Source organism: Polypterus senegalus, chromosome 1 (genome assembly GCF_016835505.1).
Source record: "Polypterus senegalus isolate Bchr_013 chromosome 1, ASM1683550v1, whole genome shotgun sequence".
In the NCBI taxonomy this organism is placed as follows: domain Eukaryota; kingdom Metazoa; phylum Chordata; class Cladistia; order Polypteriformes; family Polypteridae; genus Polypterus; species Polypterus senegalus.
In genome coordinates this window covers 11,877,275-11,894,479 of record NC_053154.1, presented here as the reverse complement: position 1 = coordinate 11,894,479, position 17,205 = coordinate 11,877,275, and the positions used below count along the sequence as shown (strand labels likewise).

General features: G+C 41.8%; 1 protein-coding gene across 1 annotated transcript in view; it reads left to right on the top strand.

Moving 5' to 3' along the window:
* lrrc4ca (leucine rich repeat containing 4C, genome duplicate a) overlaps positions 1–17,205 on the top strand; it is a 2,071,324-nt gene that overhangs the window by 1,594,408 nt on the left and 459,711 nt on the right. The window contains exon 6 of the mRNA XM_039744122.1: positions 3,366–3,447. The gene's annotated coding sequence lies outside the window, so the exon portion shown is untranslated. The remainder of the gene's footprint in view (positions 1–3,365; positions 3,448–17,205) is intronic.

The window sequence follows — 17,205 nt, the reverse complement described above, 5'->3', positions numbered from 1 at the left end:
CGATCTCTACGCTGTTATAATTTGGCAACGCAGACATGGTGATAGGGAGTGTGAGTCACAAAGCAGGCCTAGATCTTCACTAACCTGTCCAGAAAAAATAAGTCAGCTACTCCCCAAGTACTACCTGTAAGGTTTAAAAGTTCAAAATACAAATAGAGCCCTAAAATGTAACTCCAAAGTGATTCACGTGGGAGAGAAACAGTCAAACTTGACTTGGGAAAACAATCCAAATGAACAATCTTCATTAAATGAAGACATGAATTTAATTATGGGCAGCATGGTGTCACAGTAGTAACGCTGCTGCCTTGCAGTTAGGAGACTCGAGTTCACTTCCTGGGTCCTCCCTGCATGGAGTTGGCATGTTCTCTACGTGTCTGCGTGGGTTTCCTCCCACAGTCCAAAGACATGCAGGTTACGTGCATTGGCGATCCTAAATTGTCCCTAGTGTGTGTGTGTGTGCCCTTTGGTGGGCTGGCAACCTGCCCAGGATTTGTTCCTGCCTTGCGCCCTGTGCTGGCTGGGATTGGCTCCAGCAAATACCCCGTGACCCTGTGTTAGAATATAGCGGGTTGGATAATAACCGACTGACTGACTAAATTCAATTATAGAAAATGAAACAGAAACCCACCCTTGCCACGTGTTTATCTGCTTTTTTCCTCTGATTTCTTGATTCTTGTGGGCATTTTCTTTCCCCAATCTCTGCTTCACGCCTTTTGCGGTGGCATAACAAGACCACTTTTCATATACTTAAAACCGTGCAGTCATATTTAGGATGTCCACGTGCTTTGTACCTTGGAAGTAAAAGAGCGTTAGTTGAAAATAATTTCTCTCCAGTTATGTTTCAAATAAATTATGCTGTTTGGATCACTGGAGAGTCTTACATAACAGCCTTTTTGGTGGTAGGTTGGGTAATTAAAATTTATTTTTAAACAAATCTAGATTAGCATGCATCATTTATTTAAACTCACTAAAACCTAATTAGGCAAGGACTGTAATAGCCATGAAATAACTGGTTTATGTAATTAGTAACAGCAAAATACATTTGCAGGTGGCATGAAGACACACACATTCCCAAATACGAGCAGGTTAGATTAATTAGTGCTTCTAAATTGGATCTATGTGGGTGTGTGTGTGTCCCCTATTAATGGAAAGATCCCCCCCATCATTGGTTATTTCCTTCCTCGTTTCAGGTACAGTACGTCCAAAATTGGATTCCGAGGGTCTGAGAAGATTGTGTTATGTCATGTTGTTTATATCTGTAGCACACACAAAAGAAGGGATTGCTCTTCACAGAATGCATCTTATCTCTCCCTATATGTAAAATCCAGCGTCTGTCTGTCTGTCCGCTTTTCACACGAGAAATTCTTAACAGATTTAAATCGGGATTTTTTTCTATAGTTTGCTTGAACATTCCTTCTGATTTTAAGTATCAGAGTTCACTTTCGGCACTGATTTATTCACGCTAATCTGAGAGAAACACAGCGGGCCGAGGGGAGGGGGCGGGGCCTCCTCACTTACGCGCCAGCCTCGTGGCGTTCTTTACTTCCACTCAGCTAGCGAACAAGAGAACTACTCAATGGATATTTTGATCAGTTTCTTTCTATAATTTGCTTGAACACTCTGGTTGATTTTGCAAATGTAATAAGAATGTAATTTTAATGTCACTGTTCTCTGTACAAGAAATTATTTTATAAATCAATTCACACAAGGAGGACCCAGGAAGTGAACTCGAGTCTCCTAACTGCAAGGCAGCAGCGTTACTACTGTGACACCATGCTGCCCATAATTAAATTCATGTCTTCATTTAATGAAGATTGTTCATTTGGATTGGCCAGGCCAAAAGGGGCTCTCAGCATTTAGAAGTGCTTAGCCAAGCATAGGACAAGATGGACGAGAGACAGCTTGTGGAATGTGTAGGCAGCCTAAAGATAGGTGTATGCTGTTTTGTCCTCTGTTGGAAGTGAGCACGGGATCTTCTTGCCTTGTTTGGAAATGGATTATTTGCCGACGTGGGGGCCTGCACGTGGAGGAACCAGTATCAAAGGCTTGAAAAAACACTTGGAAGCCGACCGATGGATGGGTGATATCGTCATCCATCCTGAAAATCCTTTCAGCGCAGCAATGAAAAATGGCAGACTGTATAGATCAGGATCCCACCTTGGTATTGTCTTGCTATTTGGCTTCCTCGTCTGTAATGCCACGTAAACCGTCATTAAAGAAGGCAAAGTTATTTTCCTTTGGTGGGCTGGCGCCCTGCAAGGGGTTTGTTTCCTGCCTTGCGCCCTGTGTTGGCTGGGATTGGCTCCAGCAGACCCCCGTGACCCTGCAGTTAGGATATAGCGGGTGGGATAATGGATGGATGGATGGATGCTATTCTAAACAACAACCGACTCAATTAACATTAGTTATAGCAAGATAGTTCTTTCTCATATTAATTTACAGGGGGTAAATGACTATAACGTATTCTAGTAACTATTCTTCTATAGGAGTCAAGTGCTGTATTAACATTGTATGAATTTAACATTCTATGATTGGCTCTTGGCGGCACGGTGGCACAGTGGTAGTGCTGCTGCCTCGCAGTTAGGAGACCCAGGTTCGCTTCCCGGGTCCTCCCTGCGTGGAGTTTGCATGTTTTCCCCGTGTCTGCGTGGGTTTCCTCCGGCGCTCCGGTTTCCTCCCACAATCCAAAGACATGCAGGTTAGGTGGATTGCCGATTCTATATTGGCCCTAGTGTGTGCTTGGTGTGTGGGTGTGTTTGTGTGTGTCCTGTGGTGGGTTGGCACCCTGCCCAGGATTGGTTCCTGCCTTGTGCCCTGTGTTGGCTGGGATTGGCTCCAGCAGACCCCAGTGACCCTGTGTTCGGATTCAGCGGGTCAGAAAATGGATGGATGGATGATTGGCTCTTACCCCCTTTATTAGGGGTCCACCTCACATTTCCAGGTGCACGTCCTCAGGGGTCATGACCTCCTAGTAATCGATGTAACGAGGTAAAAACTGGGCTGATATTCTCTGCCTTATCTATTAGCAGATTCAAAACACTTTTTTGAGTCTTTTGCATTAAATGTTTTTCATTTGAATTTTTTTGTAGCACTGATGTTTTTTGACTCCATTTTTTGTCTCCAGTCTTACCTTGATGATGATGGCTTTTCACCTCCCAAGTTCTGGCTCTTTTTCTGTTTCATGCCTGCCTTCTGGTGCTCACTAAACTTACTTGTCAGCTTGCCAGTGTAGCAAGCTGGCCTTTGGTTTTCCAAAAAATGTTTGCGATAATCGGAATTGTTTGAGAAATCACAAGAATGAGTTCATCTTTGCTGTTTGTTAAACTGTCCATTTCATGACCTTTGTTTTATTTTTCCTTTTCCAGGGTCAACGTGAGCCAGTGTCCGTCCAGCACTACCCGTCACCTTGCAGGAACCAGCCCATGACAGGATGCCGGCTCGTCGAAGGTGAGTCTTCATTTTACCAACACAGATTTTACAAAAAAAAAATGCAAAGCACAGCAAGTTTTCATTGTCAGCTTGTAATGAAAGTGACACCTCTATGGGTGCTGGATGGTTAAGTCCGTTTCATTCCAGAACATGTTTTAATTTGTTTCGGTGGATGCTGACGATGCTGCAATGTTCGCAAAGTCAATGGAGGCTCTCGAGGGACTGAGTGAGGAGTCTGAGTGTCTGGGCTTGAGAGTGTCCTGATAAAAACCAAAGATCCAGGGGCCTCATGTATAACGCCGTGCGTAGAACTCGCACTATAACATGGCGTAAGCACAAAAGCCGAAATGTGCTTACGCACAGAAAAATCCAGATGCAGGAATCTGTGCGTCTAACTTCCACGTTCTTCCGCTACATAAATCCCAGTCAGCGTGAAAAGTAACGCTCGTGCACGCGCATTTTGTAACGCCCCAAATCCTCCCAGAATTACGCCTCTTTGAATATGCAAATCAATATAAATCGCACTTAACCTCAGCCTTCTGTGAAAAGACAATGGGAAAAGCACGGGGGGAAAATATAAGAATTTCAGAGAATACCAAGTGGAGGCAAAGGAAAAACATACTATTTGTTCAAATAAACCGTGGAATAATCAACAAAAGGAGAGGTTGATCGAGTGACATAGAGTGTTATTGAAACTTGAAAGCTCACGTTCACAAAATCGCACAGTGTTGGAAATAAAAAAGAAGTCACATATCAAAGTCGCCGTGAAAAGAAGAGTTGTAGCCCACTGTCTGAGTATCATATGAAAGTTTATTAGGGTACAGAGAAAAAAGGCACACAGTGGGGAAAAAGCACAAAATGTCAACTTCAATCTCGACATTTCCACTTTAATCACGTAGTTTATTTTGTCATTTAGTAGAACATTATAAACTTCATCTTAAAATCGTTTAATTAACCAGTTTCTCAAATCACATCGTAATTAAAGTAGCACGTTAAATGCTTTGTTTTGTATGTGATCTTCTTTGTGCTCTATGTGTGTGAATCACTACGTGCTTCTTAAACGGGTTTTCTCTTCCTCCGACTGGACACAGAATCCATTACATTCGTGATATTACAGCTCTCTGAATAACTAAAATACTGAGATGTATACGTGATGTCATTTTCATGATGATAGGAGTTAAAGTACGTTATTAAACGTGAGTTTCACGGCGCAGTGATTGTGTGCGACCTTCGATGAAATAATTTATTGCAGCAGTACTCATGGGCGGCTCTAGGCTTGTGGTGGCACTGGGCAGAGGAAGAATCGGTGGCTCCTTTGCCCACCAATGTCAATATGGTATCTTATGCACATTGGATCGCCACGTCCGTTGCAGACACTGCATAGCCGCCTCATGACACAAGCATTTAACTTTTGCCGAAATTTGTCGCTGCATTTTTAGCTGTGTTGTTATTTTCTCTTTCTGTTTTATATTCAATATATATTGGCGTAGCCATCACTGCAGTCCTTGCTTTTCTTTCTCCAAGTAACCGATCGCCACACAATCAGCTCTGTAATAGAAGTTAAGCCTTCTGTAAACTTAGAGCACCGATTCTTCAAAACGTTTAAGGAACATTGAAATATCTTCGTAATACATATTTAATTATTCTGTCCTTCACGACACTCCCAGTGAACAATATAGATTATTTAAATGAAGTTAAAGTTTTATCTGTATAATATAATAAACATATTTTGCTGCATTTCATCTTAAAAATTATATTGTCATCATATGTAAATATGCAATTTATAAAGTCGTGCAGGTTGTGCGATATTATAACTGTAGTGCAAGTTTACAGTGAGGTGATTGTACTTGTAAGTACAAACCGTTCTACAAGGAGCCATTGATTGAGTGCGTTTATAGTTCTTGGGATTAAACTGTTTCTGAACCGCAAGGTCCGTACAGGAAAGGCTTTGAAACGTTTTGCAGTGGCTGAGGCAGCGTGTCCTTGATGCTGTATACCGATAATTCTCTTTCCGATCAGCTGCTGCTGTGATTCACACTCAGATACAGTGGTATAAATACTCTGAGTGGTGCAGTGAGAGTAATATGGAAAAAGATGATCTGCTGTGTCAACTCCTAACGGGAGCAGCTGAAAGAAGAAGAAGAAGAAGAAGAAGAAGGTGCAATGAGAGTAACAACGCTAAAGCAGTTCTGTTATTTGGAATACTATGGCTATTCCCTGGACCATTATATTGTTAATTACAATCAGATGTGTTACACTAATAAACAATATGCGGTTAGTTTCAGTGTATTTATAAAGCCACGTCAGGTAAATAAGGTGTAACCACACAGGAAAAGTAGCATAGTTTTGACGCTGGGTGCCGCCATTCTGCAAAACCGAGTGGAGAACTTGCGTACGACAAGGTATGAGGTACCGTGGAAAAGTGCGTGTCTTTACACCAAGTGTAGGTTTTATACATCGTGATTTGAACGTGAAAAAGTTCTTACACAACATTTCTGTGCGTACGCACCATTTATACATGAGGCCCCAGGCCTTTAATGACCTCTTGGGCACGGCCATCAGCAGTGTGTCTGTCTGCAGAGAGAGTGTCGACCTCGTCATTGAGAGGTTTACTGACCGGGGCAGTGACATTCATGTCTCTGGTGACTCTTCCTATGTAGTCAGTAGACGGATTTGGAGAGTATGGGGGGTCATAAGGTCACTGGGAAGGGTCTAAGTATGTAGAGTCCTGGCGCTTCCTGTTTGTGAGACATGGACGTTATGTAGTGACCTGAGATGATGATTGGACTCCTCCGGTACTTATAGCTAGTGTATGGCCACTTGTTGAATTTTCTTTGTGGTTATTGTACCTTTGGAGTCTTTTGATGTTTGAGGATCATTATTTTATCTTACCAATAATGAGTTGTACAAACTATGACCTAACTCATTATTCTATTACAAAACTGTTACTAATTGTTGATTTCAGAGTGCTACAACACAATGCATTTTATAAAGCAACAAAATAAAAAATTAAGAATCTTTATAGTATATACTATATAGCAAGACTGCAGAAATAAATTGGACAACAGGTATAGCTGAAGAGGCGCCACGGTGGCGCAATGGTAGCGCTGCTGCCTCGCAGTTAGGAGACCCGGGTTCATTTCCCGGGTCCTCCCTGTGTGGAGTTTGCATGTTCTCCCCGTGTCTGCGTGGGTTTTCTTTGGGTACTCCGGTTTCCTCTGTCAGGGATGCCAGGGGCGACGACCCGGCCGGGACGCCTTGAGGGACCAGAAGAGGGCGTGCGCCCACCTTGGATCACATGGGGGCCGCCACCCTGGTTGCTTTGGGGGCCACGGGTTGAGGGCTTGGAAGCCCAACCCTGTAGGGGCCCGTGGTCCACCTTGGGAACCCTGGACATCAGCACTTCCGCCACACCAGGAAGTGCTGGGGAAGAGAAGCAGGGACACCCGGAATGCTTCCGGAACTACAGCCGGCACTTCAGCCACATGGGGGCATGTCAGCGGGTGATTGCCGGGGAGCACCTGGAGCTCATCCGGGTGTGGATAAAAGGCTAGAGTCGGGTGGAAGTAGGACGAAGCAGGAGGCGCCCGAAGAAGAAGAGTGAAGGCCAGGACTTTGGGGGTTTGTGCGTGCACTTTTGAACATTGTAAATAGTTGTAAATAAACGTGTGGTGGTGGAAAACAACATGTCTGCCTGTCTGTGCCCGGGTTACGTTCACACCTCCCACAGTCCAAAGACATGCAGGCTAGGTGAACTGGCGATCCTAAATTGTCCCTAGTGTGTGCTGTGGGTGTGTGTGTCCTGCGGTGGGTTGGCACCCTGCCCGGGATTGATTCCTGCCTTGCACCCTGTGTTGGCTGGGACTGGCTCCAGCAGACCCCCGTGACCCTGTGTTTGGATTCAACGGGTTATAAAATGGATGGATGTTATAGCTGATCAAAATACCGTATACAATACAGTTTATATTTGTATAGCCCAAAATCATACAAGGAGTGCCACAATGGGCTTTAACAGGCCCTGCCTCTTGACAGCCCCCCAGCCTTGACTCTCTAAGAAGACAAGGGGAAAAACTCCCAAAAAAACCCCGGTAGGGAAAAAATGGAAGAAACCATTCAAAGAGAGACCCCTTTCCAGATAGGTTGGGTGTGCAGTGGGTGTCAAAAAGAAGGTCAATACAATACAATACACAGAACAGAACAAATCCTCAATACAGTATAAAATTAAAAATGTACGGAAAAAAGCATGGAGCAGAATTTAACAGTAGATGATGTCCCCTAATATGATTTGGATTTGTATATATATGCTCGCGTTTAAGTTCTCCCATGGATAAGTTGGGCCATATAAAATCTGGTATTTTATAATGTCGGTCATAGAAGTCGAATGCGGAAAACTCACACTATTGGTCCAAGAGATTCTGATATGATAACACCCGCCTGAGAGAGTAACCACGGAGCACACGGCCTTTTGTTTCTATGCGGGTGTGACAATGCGCTGTGCCAGCGTGCGCTCCTAACATCTCTCTCTGTCTCTATTGTGCCTACGTGACCACACGGTAATACCCGAACTGTTACGAAGCAACGTTTGCACTGATTTGTGTTTTTTTGTATCTCACACCCTCATACACCTTTATCATAAGAGCATCCCTTATCTACGATGGAGCGTTCGATCAGAAGAAAATATGAAGCTGGTTTTAAATTAAATGTCATTGAAGTAACGAAAGAAATTGGTAACTGCGCTGCTGCAACAAAATTCGATGTGTCTGAGAAACTGGTGCGAGATTGGAGTAGGCAAGAAGATGTAAAAAAAAAAATAAATAAATGAAGTGTTGCATTTTTGAACGGGCATATAAGTCAGGGTCTGATTTTATGATCGATTTTTCGGGTTTCAAGACCTGACTTAATATGTGAATATATATGGTAAATAAATAAGAAGAAAGGTTGAAATGCATATCAGTTCAGTAGTCTAGCAGTTCTTCAAGTCAACTGAACTTTAGGATTAAAGCCTTTTTGTTGTTTGAGGCACAGTGACTCAGTGGTTAGCACTGTTGCCTCACAGCTCAGATTACATTTTTCATCACAATAGTAAGTCCAGCATAGTTGGCAGATGCTTCCTTAGCCCTCTGGGACACTTAAAACACCAGTGTATCATTATACTAAACTCAAACTAGTTCACTTCCTCCTTCTTCGCTGAATTCAATGCATTTTATGTAGTCTGTGAACATTTCTATGATTTCTGAATTTGTGGCAAAGAGAACTCTGCAGGGTTCACTCAGCACTACTCTTTGCCTGACCTTGCAAGATAATCTGGGAAAATAATCGATTAACACCTGCTGGAAATTAGAACACATCTGAATCTGGTGCAAAATCAGACCAAATTCCTGTAATATCAGCCTACCAGAATGGAAAGGACAGCTCAGAAACACAGAACACCCCAGCTGGCTTGAGAGAAAGACTCAAGACTTCAGATAGCAACAGACCCTGCCACAACCTCCGTACAAATTGTGTTACTTTTCTGAAAAGGTGACCTGTGAAGGACAAGGGGGAGCTGTGAATCTCTCCAAAGGTCTCCCGGGCTGAAGCCTTTGCCCTTCCAGTCCCACTTCTGAAATAAATTCAACATCACTTTGGCACATTTTCACAGGGATGCCCAGGGTCTATTTTTGAGTTTTCCCTCGTGTTCATAAGCACGGTCAGCATTGCAAAAATAAATACTGAAGAAACGACTCAATCATTCCTGGCATTTACACTTTGCAGAAATTCAAAGGATTATTACAAGCATCATGTTTTGACTAAATAAAACAATTTATCTGTGTTTATAATGTGCATTTTAGTTACTGCTTTATGTGGGTGGTTGATTCTAAAGGATTAAAACTGTAAATGAACATTAAAATCCTGTAAAGCTAAACAGCAAAACTGGGCTTAAAGGGCAGATGAGCACAGTCAGTATTATGAAAAATACTTAAAATAATACAGAATTATAAAGCACTGGCCCCAAAAACTACATTAAACTGCATTATCTATCTATCTATCTATCTATCTATCTATCTATCTATCTATCTATCTATCATATAGTGCCTTTCACATATCTATCTATCTATCTATCTATCTATCTATCTATCTATCTATCTATCTATCTATCTATCTATCTATCTATCTATCTATCTATCTATCTATCTATCTATCTATTATAGCACCTTTCATATCTATCTATCTATCTATCTATCTATCTATCTATCTATCTATCTATCTATCTATCTATCTATCTATCTATCTATCTATCTATGTAATATACTGCATTTCATTTAATTTGTAATCTAGCTATCTGTCAAACTACAAATTACATATTAGACAATATTGAAATATGTCAATGGCATTCTTGTTTCCTTCTATATCCCAAGAATTTGCAAGCTTGGATGCTTGGTGTCTGTAAATTGGGCACATATGAATGGGTGTGTGGCTGAGCTTGCTTTGCAGTGGACAGGCATCCCACCCAAGCTTGGTTATTGTTCCTCTCCTACAGATGCTATTACAGGATTCAGCTCAGAATGATCCTCTACCTCAGGGATGAGCAGCGTCGGTCCTGGAATGTAACTACCAGGATTCACTCTGTCTCCTTTCTTAAAGATTGGAGTCACATTTGTAACTTTCCAGTCTTCAAGTACTTATATTATATGCCTAATAAAGATTTATAGATGGCACCTTTCATTTCTTTCAGTACAAGATACTTTTCTAATTTGTTTCTTAATATAGTTTCCACCATCATGCATGGCACAGAAGTAAGACTTATTGGTCTGTAATTACCTGGATTCATTTTGTCTCTCTTTTTTAAAAACTGGAGTCACATTTGCAGCTTTCCAGTCCTCAGGTACTTCTCCCTTCTTGTGTGACTGTTCAACTCTGCCGAATAAGGGTTTACAGAGGACGTCTTTTGCTTTTTTCAGTACAATTGGTAAAATCTCATCAGGTCCCTTGGTTCTTAGTCTTTTATTAGTTGTCAATATATCGAGAGCTTGATGTACATCATACTCCTAGATATTAAAATCTGTAAACTCCGAGCTTGTTTTCACTTCTACATAGGACATTTTTTTTCTTCCTTTCCTTAAGTGAAGTATTTGTTCATATCGTTCAATTGGCAGTGCCAGGGTGAGATTCTTTCTGGTTTCACTGGACACTGCTAATTTCCCATGATCCTAAGTTAAACTCTTTTCCAGATAGTATGATTTTTAATAAGGCATTGGATCGGATTGAGATCTGAGGGATTTGGAGGCCAAGTCAGCACCATGAGGTCTTTGTCATGTTCCTCAAACCTTACCTGAACAATTTTTGCAGTGTGTCATGATGCCTTATCCTGCTGAAAGAGACCACTGCCACTGTCATGCAGTGGACAAGGCTTCCGGCTTCCCATGATCCTAAGTTAAACTGTTTTCCAGATAGTATACGGGACGTTCAAAAAGTTTCCACACTTTTTGTTATAACTCTGCTTATTAAGAATTTCAAAAACAAATGACATCGCTTTTCTACATAATCACCTTCGTTTGCGATGCAATTTTCCTAGCATCCTACCAACTTTATAATGCCTTATTATTACTACTCGTCCCGCATTCACCGTTTCCAACAAAAATATAAAAATGCGGAAACTTTTTGAATGTCCCTCGTATAATCATTTTTAATAAGGGATTGGACTGTTGGTGCAATGAACACCTCACTCTGAGTCATTTTTAACATATCATGATCTTGTAAGTCACCTCGGGGAAGATAAAATGATGAAGGGTGTTTAACACTAGAATTACCAGAGCCTATGAAAAAACTCATAGATCCGTCCCACCTTAAAACGCTTCGCACCTCTCCATCAGCGTCTTTTGTCCTTTAAATGTGTTGATAAGCAGCAAGCAGCCTGCTATCACATCCCCCACCCCGCACAGTTTTCTCAGCTCAAGTCTGTTTACCTGCGAGTCAGTTGCTTACAGTATCGTTTTATAGAGTGAGAAGTCAAGCAAAATGACACCTTGTATAAATACTATATCGTTATTTGGGACACTTGCATCTCATGTGTGTTCCGTGTCTACAGCAATCTATGTAAACACATCGTTAAAACAGAAACGTTTTTCATGTTTTACTAATAATTGACAAAATGTAGATATGAAGTGTATAATGTGTGAAGCCTGAATTCCAAATATCAAAGAAACACTTTCACAAAAGGTAGAAATATAACAGAACAAGTGCGCTTTTATTCAAAAATACAACTGCAGAAAAACAGCCCACGTTAGGGTGCGACATTGACACAAATTTGCTACGAGAGCTTCGGTGGTGCAACTTTATCAGCTGTTGACTGGTAATCTAAACGTTGTGGGTTTGATCCCAGAAGAGTCCGTTTTGAGAAGTGAGCTGCACGTATTCTTACTATTTTAGAATAAAAACATACATTTGATTCCAGTCTGTAACAGCCGGTGTAATTTATGATACTTGTAAAGGTTAGCTTTGTTTTTTTTTTATTCAGTTTCATTCTGTGCTGTCGTCCCCTTGAACCCTTGAACCCTCAGACCTGACACCAGACACCAGGTAAAAGTCCAAAAGTTGACTTTATTATGATTAATAAGTGCACAAAGCACCCTACACTCCCCAATACTCATAAACAATAACCAATAAATCAATACACAAATCTCCCTCTCCCAGACGCGTTGTCCCTCTGCCACCGACTCAGCTCACCCGTCTGGGATCTCTCACAGTCTCTTATAGTCATTGACCCGGAAGTGCTTCTGAACCCTCAGTCCATGTGACTACCTAGCACTTCCGGGTCAGATCAAAACTCTTCTTTTTCATCCCGGAAGTACGTCATTTCCTCTGTCGCTGTGACTAAGACGTACTTCCGGGTAATAGGTAAATAAGAAGTCTCTGGGCCTCCCTGCAGCGTACCCTGGCAGCCCCGATGTTATCCAGCAGGGGTGTACAGGAAAACTCCAATGTCCATGATGCTCTGTTGTAATTCGGGGCACCTCCACGCCGCAGGGAGGGCTCCATCTGACAGCCTTGGGGTTATGGGCTGGGATGAATGGATGGCCATATCTCACAGCTCATGGCAAATATGTGTTAATGTCGCACCCTAACACGGGCTGTTTTTCTGCAGTTATATTTTTTAATAAAAGCGCACTTGTTCTGTTATATTTGTACCTTTTGTGAAAGTGTTTCTTTTATATTTGGAATTCAGGCTTCACACATTATACACTTCATGTCTATATTTTGTCAATTATTACCAAAACATGAAAAACGTTTCTGTTTTAACGATGTGTTTACATAGATTGTTGTAGACACGGAACACACATGAAATGCAAGTGTTCCAAATAACGATATAGTATTTATAAAAGGTGTCATTTTGCTTGACTTCTCACTCTATACAACGATACTGTAAGCAACTGACACGCAGGTAAACAAACTGAGAAAACTGTGCGGAGTGGGGGATGTGATAGCAGGCTGCTTGCTGCTTATCTACACATTTAAAGGACAAAAGACGCTGATGGAGAGGTGCGAAGCGTTTTAAGGTGGGACAGATCTACGAGTTTTTTCGTAGGCTCTGGTAATTCTAGTGTTAATGAAGGGCAGTAAGGGAGAGCAATGAGTTGTGTTGTTGCCATCTTTCAGCTTTTGCTGCCAACTTCGATTCCAGGTGGCTGGGTCTTCTTTGTGAAATTTGAAACATTTTCTTTGTGTTCACCTGGGATTTCACCAGGAGCTCCAATTTCCACTCACATTTCTTGTTGGGTTTATCGAAGATTGTACCGAAATATGTGGGTGTGTGTGATTGTGCTTTACACCGGATTGGCATCCCTATCCGCCGAACGTTCCTGTCTTTTGCTTTTTATTGTCAGGCTACACTTTGACTCCCTGCAAAACAAAAAAAAAAAATGAGTATATCTGTGAGTTTAATCGTCTACCTGCTCCGTGCATTTGTTAATTAAAGAAAGACTAATTGATTGAGATTTCGGGATCACCTCAGGTGAGACCCCCAGAGTAAATACGATTACTTCTTTCTTGAGGCACAATGCGGGTTGTTTGCCTAAAAAGGTCCTTTACAGAGAATTCTTCCCTGGAGCCTGATTAAAATCAACTGTAGTTCATTAAGTTTACTCAAAGGACCGGGATATTATGAAATAATAAACTCCCTGACATGTATTTCCAAAAATAAATGAACTTAATAAAACCTACTCTCATATTTAGATGATTATGTAATTGATTTCATTTGTATTAGAGGTAATTTACGTTCAGTTAACATCACTCACGGAGCTGCAGCTGGAGGCCGGCATTCGGATTGAAACGGTTTGTGATGGCAGACACGCGACTCCAGCACAATGATTTATTTACTTTTGTTGACATCCAGAAACATTTTTACACTGGGGGATATTTTTGTCTTTTATCTTGGTTCACATCAAGTTCGAGTACCAAAAAAAAAAAGAAAATTATAATTTGTGTCATATATTTTGTAAAATGCCTTTAAGAGGTGATTACAGTCTGTAGAAAGGGAGCTGCAGCTCAACTCTCAAATATTTTATCTATCGGGGATTTTGATGACCGACTCAGGGTCATAACCTAAGTCAACACGAGTAATGAAACTATAGTTTTTATAGTGCCTTTCCTTGGTGAGCACCTTCTCGTGCAGAGTACTATTGACCAATTGTCTACATTGTGCCAGACCAACAGGGCCCGAACCCAGCCGGGATGTCTTGATAGTGGAAAGAGTTTGGGAGAGAGCTTATTCAGGACATTATCTCCCCCAGAACACTAGAGGGCAGCCTCCCTGACTTGCAGCGGTGCCTCGGACTCCCACAGGGCTCCATTGGAGTTGGAGTTTGGTGAAGTCATGATGAAGATTCAGTGGGTGCTGCCAGGGGGTGCCTTGTGGGGCAGCACTTCTGCCACGCCTGAATTTGTTGCCAGAAGAAGGTCATGGGACACCTGGAACACTTCTATGAAAGGTGCCAGCTGCCACTACTCTGAGAGCCAGATTCGGGAGGAAAAGGACAAAGCTTGAGAAAGGAGTTGAGGTGAAAAAAAGAAAGAGAAAAGAGAAGGGGAGCTTCCGTCTCTTGATCCTTATCTTGGCTCTTCTCACACTATTGCTTAGTTTCAGCAGCCATCTCTAGGAAGAGTTGTGGTCCCTCAATCATCTTCCTTCTATAAATGATATGAAATGAAGTCTGTGCTTTTGGGAATGTTCAAAGCTGTAGGAATTCTCTTCTAGCCTTCCCCAGGTCTATGCCTTGACACAATCCTGTCTCTAAACTCCACAGGCAATTTCTTCAAACACATAGCTTACTTTTTCTCAACTGTGGGACCTTCTATAGACAGGTGTGTGCCTTTCCTGATCAGTCCAGTCGACTGAATTGACCATTGGTGGACTCCAAACATGACAATGATGACCAGGATGTACTAGAGTCAAATGGAAAAATTAAATAAAGGTTTTCAAGGGAAATTTTATTTTCTGTTCTTGTCCCACTACAGTCTATAGTGTTGCATGATGTCTGTCACCAGAATAAGAAAACTCCTGTTACTCCTCCATTCCATTTCCCCACCCCACACCTTTCATTGTAGCTCCCTTACTGCGTAGCTGCATCTGATATTGTATTATTTCCATATAATGAATTGTCATCAAAAAATGTATTTGTGACATTTACATTTAGTCCAGTTCTCTTCATCCACCTGACATACTGCATTGTAAATAATGTATATCTGGGAGATGGTTTTATGGTCAGATGAGACCAAAATGGCACTTTTTGGCCAGACTTGAAAATAGGTGTGTGTGGCATAAAACTCACACTGCACAGGCCTCAAGAAACTCCAGACATATGATGACATATGGTGGTGGAAGCATCAGGATGCTTTTCATGTGGTGGGACTGGGAATCATGTCAGATGTGAAGGGACAATGGATGGACACAAATACCACACAATATTACAGGAGAACGTGTTCCAGCGACAGCTACCTACAGCCTGGGAGATGATTCATCTTCGACATGACAAGGACCAAATGACACTGGAATGGCACAGAAACAGAAAGGTGAATGTTTTGGAAAACCATGATCTTAACTCTATTGGAAATGTGTGGCACTATTTGAAAACTGCTGTCCAAAGGCACCAGCCCACCAACCTAGAGGGTCTCGATCCATTCTGCCAAGAAGAATCACTCATGAACAAAACTGGGACATACATACATACTCACCTAAAAGAATGAAGGCTGTTACTGCAGCAAAAGGCTTCTCATTAAAGTATGAGTATACTCAGGCAAACACACACTTTAGAGTTTTTCTTCTTAAGTTAAATATATACAGCAAATGGCTTATTTGGACTTTGGAAATGTATTGTTACAGTGTAAGAGTTCATATTAAAAATGCTGAATGGATGTGTGCCCTGCGGTGGGCTGGCACCCTGCCCGGGGTTTGTTTCCTGCCTTGCACCCTGTGTTGGCTAGGATTGGCTCCAGCAGACCCCCTGTGACCCTGTAGTTAGGATATAGTAGGTTGGATAATGGATGGATGGATATATATATATATATATATATATATATATATATATATATATATATCTATACTAATAAACGGCAAAGCCCTCACTCACACACTCACTCACTCACTCACTCACTCACTCACTGACTCATCACTAATTCTCCAACTTCCCGTGTGGGTGGAAAGCTGAAATTTGGTAGGGTTATTCCTTACAGCTTCCTTACAAAAGTTGGGCAGGTTTTATATCGAAATTCTACGCGTAATGGTCATAACTGGAAGCTGTTTTTCTCCATTTACTGTAATGGAGATGAGCTTGAAACCCGTGTAGACGGAGTTTCGTGTGACATCATCACGCCTTCCACGTAATCACGCAGTACATAGAAAACCAGGAGGAGGCCCAAAAAGCGCTCAAGAAAACATGCATTATATAATTGAGAAGGCAGCGAAACAATAAGAAGCGAGCGAGTGACATATACAACCATATTCATGAGTTCTGCTACTTCGGAAACAAAGCACGATGTAAACCTACACTTTAAATTAAGTTCATAGACAGGCTGCCGCTGGCGTTTGTAATTTAGTGCCTGCCCATATAAGGCCGTCCGTCAGCGGCAATCCAATAGCAAACTGCCACGGGTAAATATTCACAGGTGAAGGACTGTGCTTATGGAGAGGAAGATGAGACGGTCAGAGTGGTGTTTGGTACAAACTCAGCGAAACTGCGAGAGAAAGTTTTAAGTGCCAGGACTTCGGTAACATTAAATACAGCCATGGACATAGCACGAGATGGCACCAGCACAACTGGGAACCTTCATTGCATGTACACCGAGTGGCTCACGTGAACTGATGCAGTGCACAGATAAAAAGCAACAGTTCCAAAGAGCGCTGAACAAAAAACGAATTACACAATTGAAAAGGCAGCAAAAAATATGAAGCGTCTGATAAGCATATTCATAAATGCTGCTACTATGGAAACAAACACACGTTGTAAAAAGTCAATGTCCCGCTAAAGGAAGACAGTGTAAAAAAACCCGTGCATGCAGTGTGTCAGGTCTCAGATAAAGAAGAAGACGAGCTGTTTATTGATGCAGTAAGAAACGAATCGATGAATGAAACCTGTCATCTTTACAACGATTGACAAACACGGAATGTAACTTGAACACAACACATCCTACAAATACGAACCTGATTGAAAGAAATAATGATAATCAAATCCTTGATGACAGCAACACTCAGTAACACTCACAAAACAAATACTGTATATTGACAGTCATGTTACGTTATTT